This window comes from Globicephala melas, chromosome 3 (genome assembly GCF_963455315.2).
Source record: "Globicephala melas chromosome 3, mGloMel1.2, whole genome shotgun sequence".
Lineage (NCBI taxonomy): Eukaryota > Metazoa > Chordata > Mammalia > Artiodactyla > Delphinidae > Globicephala > Globicephala melas.
The window spans coordinates 54,186,494-54,201,393 of NC_083316.1; the positions used below are offsets into that span (position 1 = coordinate 54,186,494).

Below are 14,900 nucleotides of genomic sequence, written 5' to 3' on the forward strand. Positions count from 1 at the left end.
ATTCTTATTCTTGTAACTAGTATTATATACCTAAATAATCATTTTGGGAAAGTAGAGGGTAAGTCTAATGTACGTATATTTAACATTAATTTGATCTGCATGGAAAATGGAGAGAGTAATAAAATGACCACAGAACTCAACAGAGAAGAAACCATTGCTTTTGTAACCTGGTGTCTACCTCTTGGTTTCCTCTCCAGGAATACTTGCTGAAGCTGAAACTCTATCCTGTAGTTAGTGTAGGCGCACAGGGAGTCCTCTTCCTGCCTGGGTAGTGTCATCTGTAGCATTAATGCCAAGTGTGCTTGGCCTTCATGAGAAAAAAAAAAAAAAAAATCACTGAATATTTTTCTCAAGTGGAAAACACCTTGATCCAAAGCCCACTCATTGTTCATTGGAGATGGTCCCCACTTCAGCTCTGAGCACAGCTGTTCCTTAAGGTATTTCTTCTGTTCAGTTTCACACAGAGACAAGCCTTTTACTCCGCTTTGCTGTTAACAGCCTTGTCAAATCATTCATTTCTTCACTGGTAAATCTCAAGCATTGTTCCCCCTGTATAATCTTTTTCCCAGAGAATGAAAAAGGCGTGGAAAGATGTGTTTCAGATGGGTGGACTCAACTGCGGTGGTTATGTGTCAAGTAAAACTGACTGTGGGCATCATGGTGTATTTCTGGAAGAGATCCTGTTCCTATTGTGTCTTCTTTAATGTTGGCTTATTTTAGCACAAATGAATGAGGTACCGGGAGTGAAGAAGCAGAATGCAAGGGTAAATGGAATTGGGAATATTTCATAAATGTCGAAGAACTCACTAAGGACACTTGAAGGGAAGAGCTTTTCTCTTCCCATCCCAACCCAAAAGGGATACTTGTTTTATAAACATTATACTGTACTTTAGAAATAATATTCAAATGATATGTTTTACTTGACAGTTCAAAAGCAAAAGTTAGGTTTTTTTCTAGATGAATCAAAAAAACTTGACTCTGAAAGTTTTTTGTATATATGTAACATACGATTTTGTCATTTTATATATATATATATAATTATATATAATTTTGTCAACCATTGTGTTTCTTGCATAGTTTCACTTAGCTGAGGGGAGGTATATGCATAATTGTTTTTTCCTACCAAACTACATATTTTTAATTTGACTTTTGATTTTTTAAGTTAGATACACTTCCTAATATGTAGTCTAATTCAAAAGGAAAAATGATATAATTTCTCCTGGCATACAAAAGATTACAGACTTATAAAAATATTTGAGTCAGGTCAGAAAAGATTATTTAAAAGGGGTACCTTGTCAAGATTAGGGACAAAAAGATTTTGTAAAAATAGCTTCTAAACAAAAATTGCATTTGATATTTTCATTTGGATATAGTATACGGAAAAGCAAGTCTTTCCTTAAAAATGATTTTCTCTTTGTAGGATCTAAACTATTTTATAACGCTTTCTTTCTAACGTAATGTGGTAACAACTGAGATTTTTAACAGCTTTTTCTTTTTTTTTTTAAATACATAGAAAGAGTAAAATGAAATATTTTAGCAGAGTTTAAGAAAGAGACCCACGGTAATGTGCATTAAAGTATTAGAGCAGGCCTGAATATAAATGAGAAATTAGGAGCAATTGAAAGGTTGGAAAGACAGTATGGGGGTTGGGTGGGGAGTTGAGGTACTAAATATTAGATTTTCTACAAATGTTACTCTTGCATTCTCATTTAAATTTGATTCCTGTGAAATGAGGATTCCACAGCTCCTGCGAGTTGCATGTCAAATTGATATGGAAAGTAGTTGTAAGGACAGACTTATTTGTTGGAACCTGTGGGGCTTTAATTTCTTTTGCCTGAGGGTGTGTTTATTTGAAAAGTGTTTGCAGGGACAAAGTATATGAAGGTGAGAAAGGATAGTACTTTTCTCTTCTTACGGTAATTGAATTCTTTCGCCTTTTTTTCCTTTTTACTCCCTCACCTTACTTAGCCTGTTTTTCATGTTTGACTGTATTTTATTGAGAAGGTTACCCCGGTGACATGCAGGTCTCTTTTGCGGAGGGAGTGTTATGGGGACAGTGGGCACGCCCCCGAGATGAGCGTGGGATAAACGTACCTTTATGCCCCTCTCACCAGCTTCCCTCTTTGTATTTAAAAGAACGTTGTCTTTAAACTCTGCCCACAAGTAGCATCTGTGTGAGGAGTTCCGCCTGATGACAGAACCCACTTTTTGCTTTTCTTGCATGTTCCTGGAAAGAAGGCTGTGATGTCTCACATTTTTGGGGAAAAGAGAGTCAAAAACCCATTTGAAGATCTGATCCCCAGCTCCTCTCAGGAGAATGTACCTTCCACCCATCCAGTTTGCATACAGTTTTCTTATGAAGCCCTGGCCTAGTTTGGATTGAATTTGTATATTGGATAATCTTGTATTTCTTGGAGTTTAAATCATTCAGTAAATATGAACTGAGCCCCTATCTTGTGCTAGAAAGCAGGGATGAGAGATGAAGTCGGACCCGAGAGAGACGGCGTGCCCTCTGATGCCCTTTCCGGTTCTTCTCCCACCTCCTCGGGCCTCTGCTTGGACAGCTCTTCCTCAGCCGTCCTCTTAGCTGACCCACTCTCCACTCTTTGTTTAAAGCTTTCTTCTCAAGGAGGCTGGCTCTGCTCATCTCGTTTCACATACAATCTGCCCTTCTGCTTTTGCAAAGCATTTATCATCTAACCTACTCTAGAATTTACTTACCACATTGTTCGTTTATTATCTGTTCACTCTGGTAGTTTGTTAAGCCCTGTGAGGGCAGGGGTCTTGGATGTCTCTCCATTATCCCAATTACCTAGAACAGCATCGTAGGTGATTAGCAAGTGGACAGATGCTTGCTGTGGAAGCGCATCATCCAGCTGTTTCACATCCCACGTGACTCTGGAAGTGAGCCACGTGCTTGGTATGTCTCGTGCAGGCATACGGCTGTAACAGCCCATTCTGTTTTTAAACATCACGGTTTATTGTTAGTCACATCATTCACATCTGAGGAATCTTGACCTGGCCTTGACCATTGCATGCTGTGTCTCCAAAGCTGTTATTTTTTACCCCATTTCCTAGGACGGGTAGTTCTGCGGGTGGGAAAGCATGTTGAGCTGAGAGTGTACTCTGTCAGCCACTTAAGCAAAGTTAATAGAGCACATGTCAAGATCAGCAAGTGTCCTCGGGCACAGATTTTATGCTGTCCCTCCCCCTCTTTTATCTCCTCTTTGCATGGAAGCTAAAATCACAGATATCAGCATCACATTTCATTTTCCCACAGCCCAGTAAAGCCCTGTTTTACCTTCTTTGGAGAGAACCTCTTCCCCGTCTGGTGCAGGTGAACGGTGTGATGGGGGTGCACAATGGGTGGTACATGCTCCTTAGGGGAGCTCTTGAAAGACCATCTTCCTGCTCTTTCTGCATTCAGCGGTGCTTCCATATTTCCCCTGACACAAGGAAATGAGTTGATGGAAGTGGGGATTTAGGAATAAGAGAATCAAACTGTATTCCTTTCATAAGTAAGCTGTCCAGTGGGGCTATTTCTTGAGACAGTATTTTGAGATCCTTTGATTAAAGTCACACTAATCCAGAATATTTAGACTAGTGAGATTCCATGACCACATCAGTTTGTATAGGACGTTGAAATCTGCTAGCTTGAGAGATCACTTAGGAATCTGAGTTCATCCCCACTTCCATCCCCCATCTGCACACCCCTCCCCCAGCTCCCACTCTGGACTCTGACAGTGGGTCCCAGCTGGTCCTACATATAAAACATAAAGCACACATTTGGTGTGGGCTGTTTTAAACTTTGATCAAAATTCCTTCTAAACAGACGAAGAGAAAAGCCTGCAGCTTGTGTTTGCTTTCATGGTCTCCCCAGCCACGTGATTTTTCCATTTTTCACACTCAGCATTTGAGTGTCCCTCCATGGTTGTCGCCCCCTGTCTAGAAAGCAAGGCTGTAATACATCACATAGATTGACTACACTGTACAGAGGTCGCAGAGGATGGTGACCCGATCCCAAATTATACACCTTTGCTGAGCCCCCTGGTCGGAACGTACTGCTGTTACTCACAGAAATAGTCCCTGTGAAAGTAGTTTGCTTTGCTTCACGAATTCCTGCCTTTATGAATTCTGTTTTAGTTCAGAAGCTGCCTTGTCATAACTTTCCTCACCTTTTCTCCTGCTTAAGTGAGACTTTGCTGTGAAGCGGGAGGACTGTGGTTAACCGCCCCCAGTGATGGGGTGAGACCTCTGGCTTTGGTGCTGACTCCCTGTTTTTCATTGATCACTGTGTTTTGGGAAGCAAGCAGGCCTGGTTGCAGGATATTTGAAGATCAGGGCCTTGGAGTCCTGTCTTTAGTTTCTGACCCACCAGAAAAATTAATCAGAACAGCAGAGATTTTTACCCAGATGTAAACGTATACCTGTTTTTTGTTTGTTTGTTTGGGGATTTGTTTGTTTGTTTGTTTTTCTTTTCGGCCACACAGTGAGGCTTTCAGGGTCTTAGTTCCCCGACCAGGGATTGAACCCGGGCCCCGGCAGTGAAAGAGCTGAGTCCTAACCACTGGACCGCCAGGAAATTCCCAACATGTAAGTGTTTGCCCTTCGTGTTTTAGTAGGAAGTGACATCTGAAAGATGTCATCAATATAATTGACTAAAGAGCAGGCCTGAAAAAAACAAATGTGGTGATCATTTTTGATAAAATCAGATGAGCCTAACCAGTTCTCTTATGACAGACTGTATCACTCAGGCATTTAGTTACATATGATAACAGTTCTCCCTCTCAGGAGCACCAGCGTTTCTATTCTTCTTACTAAATTCTTGATTTTTAAGATGTTTTCCCTGTTAATTTTAAATTTAATTCTTTTGTTTCCCCAGAAATGTGAAGGAGAAAGTAACCCTAACAAACAATTTCCATATCCACAGTTATTTGAAAAGGAAATTGAGAAGAAGAGAAAGTGTTCTCGCCTTTGCTGCTTTTTAGCAGAAAGGTTCTGCCCCGAGCTGGCCCAGCCATGTTAGAAATTAACAGGGCTCCCAGAGGTGGGATGGGCAGGAAGGTCCCCTTGTCTCCCAGAGAGGAGAGGACTCCTCCCTCCCTCCTCCAGTCTGTTATTAGACAGGAAGGATTTGATTCTCGCTTTCCTGGAGCTGCGGTGACAGCTAAGTTCAGGGTTACAGATAAGACATTATTTGAGGAAAAGCTTTTCTGCCAGGCTACCATGGCATGTGTCATTTAGAATCACAGCTGTAGTATGCAAATTATATATATTTTTTTACTTAAGTGAGATATATGTTCAGAGGCTTTCATTAAGGCTGCTGGCTCTAGAGATTTCACTGTGTTCTTTTTTCCAAAATGGGTAAAGGGTCCAATGTCCATGTCTGTATAACCAAATAAAGCCCTCACACTTCTGATTCGAGCAGGAGCTGTGTAAGTGGAGTGATCCTATTTTGTTTACTAGCAACCAAGGTAATGTTGATGTTCTAATACAGTTTTCTTTGTCATGAAAGTAGAATTCTGTATGTTAAAAGTGTTTCTATTTTTAACTTTTTAGCTTAGTTGTCAACAGATCCTTTGATAACTTTGAAGTCGGTCTTCCCTTGTTTGTAGGTGAATGCATCTTTGTCTAAAACAGGCAAAATTCTGATTAACAAACACTTCTCCACTAAGTCAGAGTTTGAAAAAATAAATGTTCAAAATTCTGAAATCCAACAACAAATGGCACCTTATATGCTAAGTAGCTTCCAAAAAGGGGAGAATCTGGTACCTCTGGCAAATAAGAATACCAAGTATTAGATGCCATTTACATATCCATGTTTTTCTCAGTAAAAGAAAGCAGATGTTAGCAGTACAGCTGGCTGTTGCATATTTGTGTCTTTGTTGCTAACAAATTTCCATGAGGAAGGACGTAAAATTGGTTTGAAGGCTAAAATAGGAGAAAATAACTTGGTATTTTAACTAGAAATGAGAAGGATAATTGCATGATGGATTATATCTTAATTTTTGAGGTCTTGATTGAGTTTATAGCATTCAGTATCAAAACAGTGTTTTCAGTTTCAATAAAATAATCTAAATAGAGAAGGTCAAAGCGAATTAGAAATTGACTGTATTTTAATTACTTGGGTACAGTTTCCCTAAAATATCGAGTTTAATGAAATGTTGTCAGAATACTTTATAAACGCATCATTCCTACTTACTGGTTGATGTAAAAGACCATGATATTTTGCTTCTGCTACAATAATTCCATACACTGTACATTTAAAAAATGTTCTGATGAAATATAACTTTGCAATTAAAAACAAAACAAACAAGCAGCAGATCTTTCTGTTTAATTTTGCATGGAGAACTTTGTCCTAGTGGCTTTATGCCACCTAAAGTATGGCTGTCGTTTTCAGGAATACCTTCTCTGTTCTGTTTCTTGCTTGGGGGTGTTTGTATTCATCTATTTATCTCTTCTCAGTTGGTAGCTTGTATTGTGCAATGCTTATAGATTCTCCTGTCCTATCATAATTTGATGCGTATTGAAGTTCCCTATGTGAGTTTATTAACACTGTATTGTAGAAGACTATTTGTAATTTGATGATCAAATCTGATATCCAAGATGGTAAAGATGTAGCCATAAGTGAAACATAAATCCCTGTGGTATATTATTTGAATCAGAAATTCCACTCTGCTTTGCTTTCTGTAAATTCCATAACCCTTCTAATCCCAGTGTTCTCTACTTTTAAAACAACAAGTAGACGCTATGTCTTCTGAATTCTGGCTGTATTTTTATTTTAACCTCTTACTGACCCTTGATCAGTAAAAGTTTCTCCATTCCTACTCATAAGAATTGTTGGAGAAACAAAACGCAGAAAGTGTAAGTTCTCACTAGTACTGTTTCCCCGGTAGTGCAAGCCAGAAGCTAGAAGGGAAAATAATGAAGGAACTCAGAGAAATAAGCAAAGATGGTTGGGCAGATGTGCTCACATGACCTCACTGTAAGATCTGATTGGAGGTTGGTCCTTGGGATGGTATAGGATTGTTGCTAATGAAAGCGCCAAATTGGTACCAAGTTTTTGCAAATCTACATACTGTATGATTTTAAGATCTGTTTCACCAAGTGTGAGAATTATGCTCTAACTCTGTTGGTGGGCACTCAGCAGTTGCTGACATCAAAATTGATTTGAGATTCTTCCTGTTTTACACATTGCAGTTTATCAGCGAATTCAAAGACATTGATGGAATGCCTCTCTTGGACTGTGTCTGTGTGGCATAGCTACATTTGTTGACATGATATGTGCTCAGAGTTCCTAGGGATTTTTCTAGTGGGTTTTTCGTTAAATTTTCCAAGGCAGATAGAAGGTGATGTTTTTAACATTTGCCTATTCAGGTTATAAAGATTTGTTTATTCAGACCTCTTCAAATTTATGTGATAGCAGTGTTAAAATATGTACGCAAGAGATAACACATTAGCATAGGCATTATGTGAGTCTTCATTGTAAAGCCAGAGGGACTGTTGGGTGGTCAGTGTTATATTCCAAATTTTACCCTAAGGAGCAAAACTGCCATAGTGCCTTCATACTGCACGAGGTACCACCGTCACAGCGAGAGACAGTCAGCGTTGGTTCCAACTTGCTACTGGGTTTTGGAAAATGCAATCTTCAAAATGACTTGAGGTTGTTCATAAGATAATCTATTGTGAATCCGCATTAAACACTGCTGGCTTTATTTTTTAACCTGTTTAAAAATTTTCTAATGTTTAAGAATGTTGCTTCTTTATCAGTAAATAGTTCACTTGAAATATCTTTCTATTCCTGTTCTTAACTATAGAAACGTAGTTGAATATTTACATCGTTATTAATTTATAATTTCCGAGTATTTTACAACATTGCTTACTTAGGTCTTACCATGTTTTTTCAGGGAGCAAAAAGTAAATTTTCCATTTTCAAAGGAGACAGGTGCAAAGAAGTTTGAGCAAGATGTGACTTTATTGCTAAATAATCGTGATTATCTACAAAGTACCAAGGAACGAGATGTAATGAATTTGGTTAGAACATATCAAAGTATATATTAGAGTCATTGTCCCATGTTTCCCCATGGGTCTATTTAAATATTGAAAATGGCTTTTTCCAAATATACCCTAAAAATTTGCTGACTTACTATTTGCCAAGCATTCTGCTTAGCATTTTAAAGACATTTTTCATTTGATCCCTACAGCCACCCTGCAAATATGGCATTAGAACCATTTTCCAGATTAAGGAACTAAAGCTCAAATGATTGTGTAAATATTTAAAAAGGAGGGGGCTCCCTAGGAGGAGCATTCAGAGGGTTCAGGAACACTCCAGAAGGCAGTCGTGTGGGTCTTGTTCAGCAGTCCTTTGTGAAGTTATCAGTAACTGAAGGAACCGGCTCTTTTCTGCTTTTTGGGTGGTCTCTAATTATGTCTGTTTTATCTGTTAAGTTTCATTGGCTGTTACATTCGTACCATCACACAAATTATCTTGTTTTACCTACAACTTACAGCATTTTCTTACGTCTGCTAAATATATGAAAGAGTTGAGTTACAAAGAGACTGATAAGGCCATGAACCTGAGACAAAGTTTGGGGTTATATGTGTGTATGTGCAGTTTTTCTCAAATACACCTTGATCAGATACTCAAAAGTTATGTACCATTGATAAGTGATTTTCCTTCCATTTCTGTTATTTTTGAAGAAGTTAAATGTCTTGCTTCAAATGTTTCCCTGAGCTTCACATTTTCTTACTTCTGATTCATAATTAAATCATTTTGGTTAAAATTGAGCAGGTTATTACTTGCTTCTTAAAAGCCAAAAGCTGAGGATATCCAGCATAAAAATTATGTGTTTTGGCATGTGGACAGCAGCTGCTTAAAGTCCCTAAGTATAAGAAATCTGAAGTGGACTCACATGAATCTGAAGTCTTGTACCTGAGGTCTGTCAAAATGAGCAGTAAACGCCATTTTTAAAGTTTGGCTAAATGACTAAATTCCTTTGAATGTCAAACTTTATTTCTCAGGAAAGTTAGTCACTGCCAAGTTTATAACATAAACATCATGTTTCTGTTACCTGAATTCCAAGGACAAGAGGGTAGATGAGGGCAAGTGAAAGGCACAGGTGAATTTAATCCTAGGTGTTTAACTTAAAAGGACACTGTGACATTGCACAGAGAGAGTCTCTCCAAGGACACGAGTGCCCGTAAAAATTCTTGGTTGCTTTTATTGTTTTATTTTTCCCCCCCAGTTAAAAAAAGAAACTTATTTAAAAGTTTCCTGATTTAAAAAGGTCTTTGCCTGGTAGCCCTGACACACTTCTCACTAGAGTCTCTAAGAAGGTAGAGAAAAGTCCTTATATTCTAAACAGTTATAAAAACTAGAACTAGCAGGAGAAGTGTCTACTGTAAACCAAATGGAACTGGGTTTAAAAACACAGGCAGAATAAGTTTTGACCACCTAAAAATAGGTAGGCAGAGACATGTCCTCCCCAACTCTGCCTGTAATTCAGAAAGAGCCTAGCAGCTGTCCCCAGAATGCTCTTCCTTTCCTCTTTCTAATCTCCCCAACAGTGCCTTTTTATTCAGTGGAAGGTCATAACTCAGAAAATAACCAGGCAGAGCTGGGAGGGTGGGGTAGGGGCATTATTAATACTGTTACCTCTTGAGAATCTTACTCCACAAAAGTAAAGTGTTGGAGGTGGGGTAGAGTTAGACCCGTGTTTCCTGAGGGTTTCAGTATTGTTTGAGTCCTTCATCCTTCAGAGCCTCAGAAAGCCTGGCAGTAAAGGTAGGAGAAGGTTTGCTTTCAGCAAAACTGTATTGAAATGAAAATCACATTGGAAATTGGCCTGGGAACTGTTCATCTCAACCTGCCTACCAACTCTTGGTCTGAAGCCAGCACCCACGTGGATCAAGAGTAGCTCAGAGCAGGGCTTCCCTGGTGGCGCAGTGGTTGAGAGTCCGCCTGCCGATGCAGACGACGCGGGTTCGTGCCCCGGTCCGGGAGGATCCCACATGCCGCGGAGCGGCTGGGCCCGTGAGCCATGGCCGCTGAGCCTGCGCGTCTGGAGCCTGTGCTCCGCAATGGGAGAGGCCATAACAGTGAGAGGCCCGCGTACAGCAAAAAAAAAAAAAAAAAAAAAAAAAAAGAGTAGCTCAGAGCAAACACCAGGTCCGGGCAGATATCTCCCTGTATGGTGATCAATAAACGGGGGAAAAAAAAATAGCTGAGCCTACTGAAGAACATTGCTCTGTAAAGGAAAGGAGAGATTGTATCAAAGATTTGAAGGAAGAATAGACCTCCAGCAATGGCCCAAATGAAAGAGGGGCAGAAAGTAGATGATTATGAGCTGAAAAGAACTGGATGGGATGAAATGGGAGTGAAACCATTAAAAAAAAAAAAATGTAAAGAAATTAAGAATGCAGTATAGCACATTAAAATCCATAGGAGAGGCAATAGAGAGTAGAATTAACACAGCTGAAAATAAAATTAATGTTGTAGAGAAGAAACTCAGAGCTCTTCCAGAATCGAAAGAGAAAAGAGATGAAAATGAAAGAGAAGATTGTAGATGCATAGTAAGAAGGTATAACATGGGGCTTTTCAGTGTTGATAAATGAGTAATAAGTCATATCAAATGAAAAAGAGCAAACATTATAAAAATAAGCATGCATGCATTTTGTACAGATTTGGAAGCGTGGTCCACATTGTTTAGATGAAATCGATGACAGGCCACCTCTAGATATGTTTTGGCAATTTTTTTTTTTAATTATAAGAATGCTGTTAAACGTCTTTCCAAAATATCTGGTTAACTATCAAGGAGCAGAATTCAGGCTTCCTTGTCTTTTGTAGCAGTAAATGCCAAAAGATGGTGGATGCAGAGTTTTGAGGAAGAAAGAAGGTGACTCAAGACCTTAATGTGTTGCTTCCTTATATATCATGTGGAAGGAATTGAGAGGCGTTCTCTGATAAGCAAGAGCTCAGTGAGATATATTCAACTTCTCATGTCACAAGGGCGAACTTCAAAATTGCCATTTCATTGTTAAGCTTTATAATTAGAAAGGCATAGTTTAAAAATGAATTCATTTTGATTAACTTAAAGAATAATTGCCAGAAGAATAAAACTGTAAGTTATATATTTACCAAATACCTAGAAATACAAGGCGTATTCCAAAAAACAGACAACAAAGCATAAAATTATTATTGACGTGGGGAATGTCAATACTATTACTATGTATGAAAATTTACAGAAATACATGTATTAACATATATGTACATACATAAATATAAAGCTGAATTTATACCTACCTATATTTGTGTGTTCAACAAATACTAGTTTTGTGTCAGATGCTATGCTAACATTTTGCTACATTAACTTGTTACTTTTCATTAGAACTGTATGACATTGGCCTTACTATTATTATACCTGTTGTAAAGATAAAGAGATTAAAGCTTAATTAGATGATGGCCCATGGTCACACAGCTCAGGCAGGAGTTGGGGTTTGACCTCCAACCATGTGATTTTTGACCCAGAATTCTTTTTTTTTTTTTTTTTTTTTTTTGCGGTACGCGGGCCTCTCACTGCTGTGGCCTCTCCCGTTGCGGAGCACAGGCTCCGGACGCGCAGGCCCAGCGGCCATGGCCCACGGGCCCAGCCGCTCCGCGGCATGCGGGACCCTCCCGGACCGGGGCACGAACCCGTGTCCCCTGCATCGGCAGGCGGACTCTCAACCACTGCGCCACCAGGGAAGCCCTGACCCAGAATTCTTAAGCAGCAGTGTGATACAGTGGAAGGGCCCTTGGGTGGTCATGTTCGTGCTGTGTGACACTACTGTATTTCTGGCCACAGTCTGTTAGCCAGGAGGGCAAGTCATCCCCTGGCTTGCCAGTGACCTGTGAAGCAGACTGATATGCAAAAAAATGAGTTAAACAACCAGATTTTCTCACTCTCAGGCAATAGACCCAAGAAAATCTAAAGAGAACTAAACAGATGCGTGAGTTACTCTTGCTTCCAGCAAAAGAACCTCATCAGAACAGGCTGGGAAGAGGTGATTAATTTTAAGGGACAGCTCCTTCCCTCGGCAGGTTGGAAGCTATGGGGCTTATTAAGTGGTTAAAATATTAACCTTCGAGTTAGCCCTCACTTGGCTAGTGCTTTCATATATATATGAAAACATGACTTTATAACATGGTAAGACATTAATATAAAATCATTTCTATAAGTTGTATAAATGATTATATATTAAATACATTATTATATAAAGTTATATAATTTATATAAATATGTTTATGTATAATAACATTTATATAGATAATGTTTATGTAAACATCTATCTGCTAGTACAGTATATAAGGCAATATAGAAAAGTCATCACTGAGTTAATGGTGGAAATGTAATTGATTTGCTACTTCACTAAAGGAGGCTTGAAAGGATTGAAAGCTAGCTCTGACTTGCTTCTTTACTAGCCATCATTGTTTGTAGTTACATGCACAGTTACATGGTAACTGTCATTTGTGGTCTGATCTTCCCCTGAAGGGAAACTTGAGAAACCTGGTTGGCTTTAACATTTAGAGGAAGTTTAAACATATTGGAACATAAAATTTACAGTTGTTTAGGTTAAAACTCTGTTTCTTGTCAGACCACATCTATCCAGCTCTTCTGTGATTAGAATCATCTAACTTTGGCCTGAATTAAGGAAGAGTTTCACAAGATGCACAAAATATTTACTCGTGTTTTCTTTACCAGCTTCCTGAGCCTGTGCAGCGGACTGAGACCTCTTCTTATCTAAAGGCAGTGTGGTCACATAAGCCAATTGTCACCAGTTAACTATTTTCATCCCCTGAACTGCTTTTGGTGAATTCCAACCTAGTTATTACGTCCCTTTAATATTTTCAGTAATTTATATTCTTTAACTATAAGAGTGAAGATATTTGTGAGTTTATTTTGCGGGGGGTGGGGGGTGATTAGTTATAGTCTAGCTGTGAGGCTAGTTGCCTTTCATATACTCTAGAAGAGAAGGATGGGGTCAGTTTCACAATGATCTTTGTCCAAAATACAAGACCACTGTCACTCCCACCTCTCAGGCAACCCCTGCTCCATCTATTTTCTAGAACAATTTAAAATATAGCCAACGCTTTTGCTTCAGCGTCTCTTGATTCACTGGATCCCTAAGGGACCATCTTTTGCCAGTGTCAGATGCTGTGTTTATTTCGCATTTTGAAATATTCTAAATTTTATATCCTAGCAAATATAGTAGTCTTCAGATTATGTTGTCTCACATTCATGTATAATTTCCTAAGAAAAGGAAATGGAGAGGGTGGGGGTTAATAGAGTAATTAAACCTTTTTAAAATGAAGGGGAAAAAAATCTTTTGTTTATAGGAGGTGAAGAGAGCATTACTGATTGATGTTAGCCTTTTCCCAGAAATCCGTCTCACGGAGTTGATATTGAGCGTTTTAGGCAAAGGTGGTGTAGGCTCTGCTGAACTTTGTTACCTTATTCTGGACCTTTTATTTATGGGCATGTAACTGAATGATTACATGAATTTTTGATTGCTATAAAAAGGTTGTATTTGCAGTTTTTAAAATATAACTGTTTTTAGTTCATTGCATCTGAACGCTGCCTTTTTCTTTTCTTAAATACGTGTCAGATGAAATGTTTTACCTCTGAGATGAAAATTTTGAAGTTTATTCTTTATTGATATGTTTGCTGGCATGCTTGAGCATTTGCTCTGTGCTTTACCTCCATTATCTTATTTAGTGCTATTTATAGGTTGAGGCTTAGAAAAAGCAACCTGCCCAGGGGCAAATACTAGTAGATGGTGGACAGCTGAGACTTGCATGCAGACCCTCTGACTTGAGGACGTGTGCTTGCCAGCACCACACTGTACCACCCTCAAAGTGAAATGCGGGAGGACGGAACCTCTAGTTAGGATTAACTTCTCCAGAGGTCATGTCATATTAAAGCTACCACAGGTTCTGAAAGCAATTAAATAAATATTAGGAAATAGTGGCCTATAAATTGTAGGCTTTTTAAATACAGTCTCACATCTTTGTAACTTTTGCCCCATAATTCAGTTACCCTCAAACTAATTGAAAAATCTTAGAGATATTAAAAATGCTTGATTGACCCATATTTTGTTTCTGTTAAGATCATGTGCTTGAGCCATATGTCAAACCAGAGACTTATATTAGACAATTTGTAGGAAATCATCAACCTCTCTAACAGTTTTCTTGCAATAAAGAGGGAAGAATATGTCATGTATGAGTTAAAACAGTGACCTCATACCATTCATGCGAAAGTATTGTGCTAGCAGAGCAGTATCAGCGTTTGAACCTGGAGTTGGACTCCTCAACAGCAGGGCCAGTCCAGAAGAATGTGTGTGTTTTAATGGATCATTTAAATGAAAGTTTAATCTTTACTCAGAGAAGAGAGCAGCTCTGACTGAGAGCATCTGAAGCTAGAACATGGATCAGGGGGCTGAACGTTTCCATTTGGCCTCTGGTTGAGTCTTGCTCAGGGAACACAGCAGTCAAACTTCAGTGCGTGTCAGTCATGGTGTAGGAAGCCAAAGGAAAAGTCCTTGGTTCTAGTGGTTTTCTTAAGTCATCAGGATGGATTTAATGATTTTATTTGAATAATTACTTCCAGTGAACCACAGCTGGGGACTCAGAAAGAGAGGTCTTCCAATGGTAGACAGGCCCTCAGATGCTTTCCCAGTGTCCACTACTGCAATATGGCTTAGCCCTAAGGCAGAAAAATCCTCCCCTCTTAGAAGTGAGGGTATGCTCTGTAGCTGTGATGGGGGAAAATTCACTCCCATGAAATGGGAAGTATGCTGGGTTGACCAGATAGCCCAAAGCTGAGCCATAGCTAAGGATTTCTCAAATTCGCAAGGCCTCTTTC

General features: G+C 39.1%; 1 protein-coding gene across 3 annotated transcripts in view; it reads left to right on the forward strand.

Annotated features, from left to right (window-relative positions):
• The window catches only part of PIK3R1 (phosphoinositide-3-kinase regulatory subunit 1), an 86,916-nt gene that overhangs the window by 12,188 nt on the left and 59,828 nt on the right, over positions 1–14,900 (forward strand). The window lies entirely within an intron of this gene.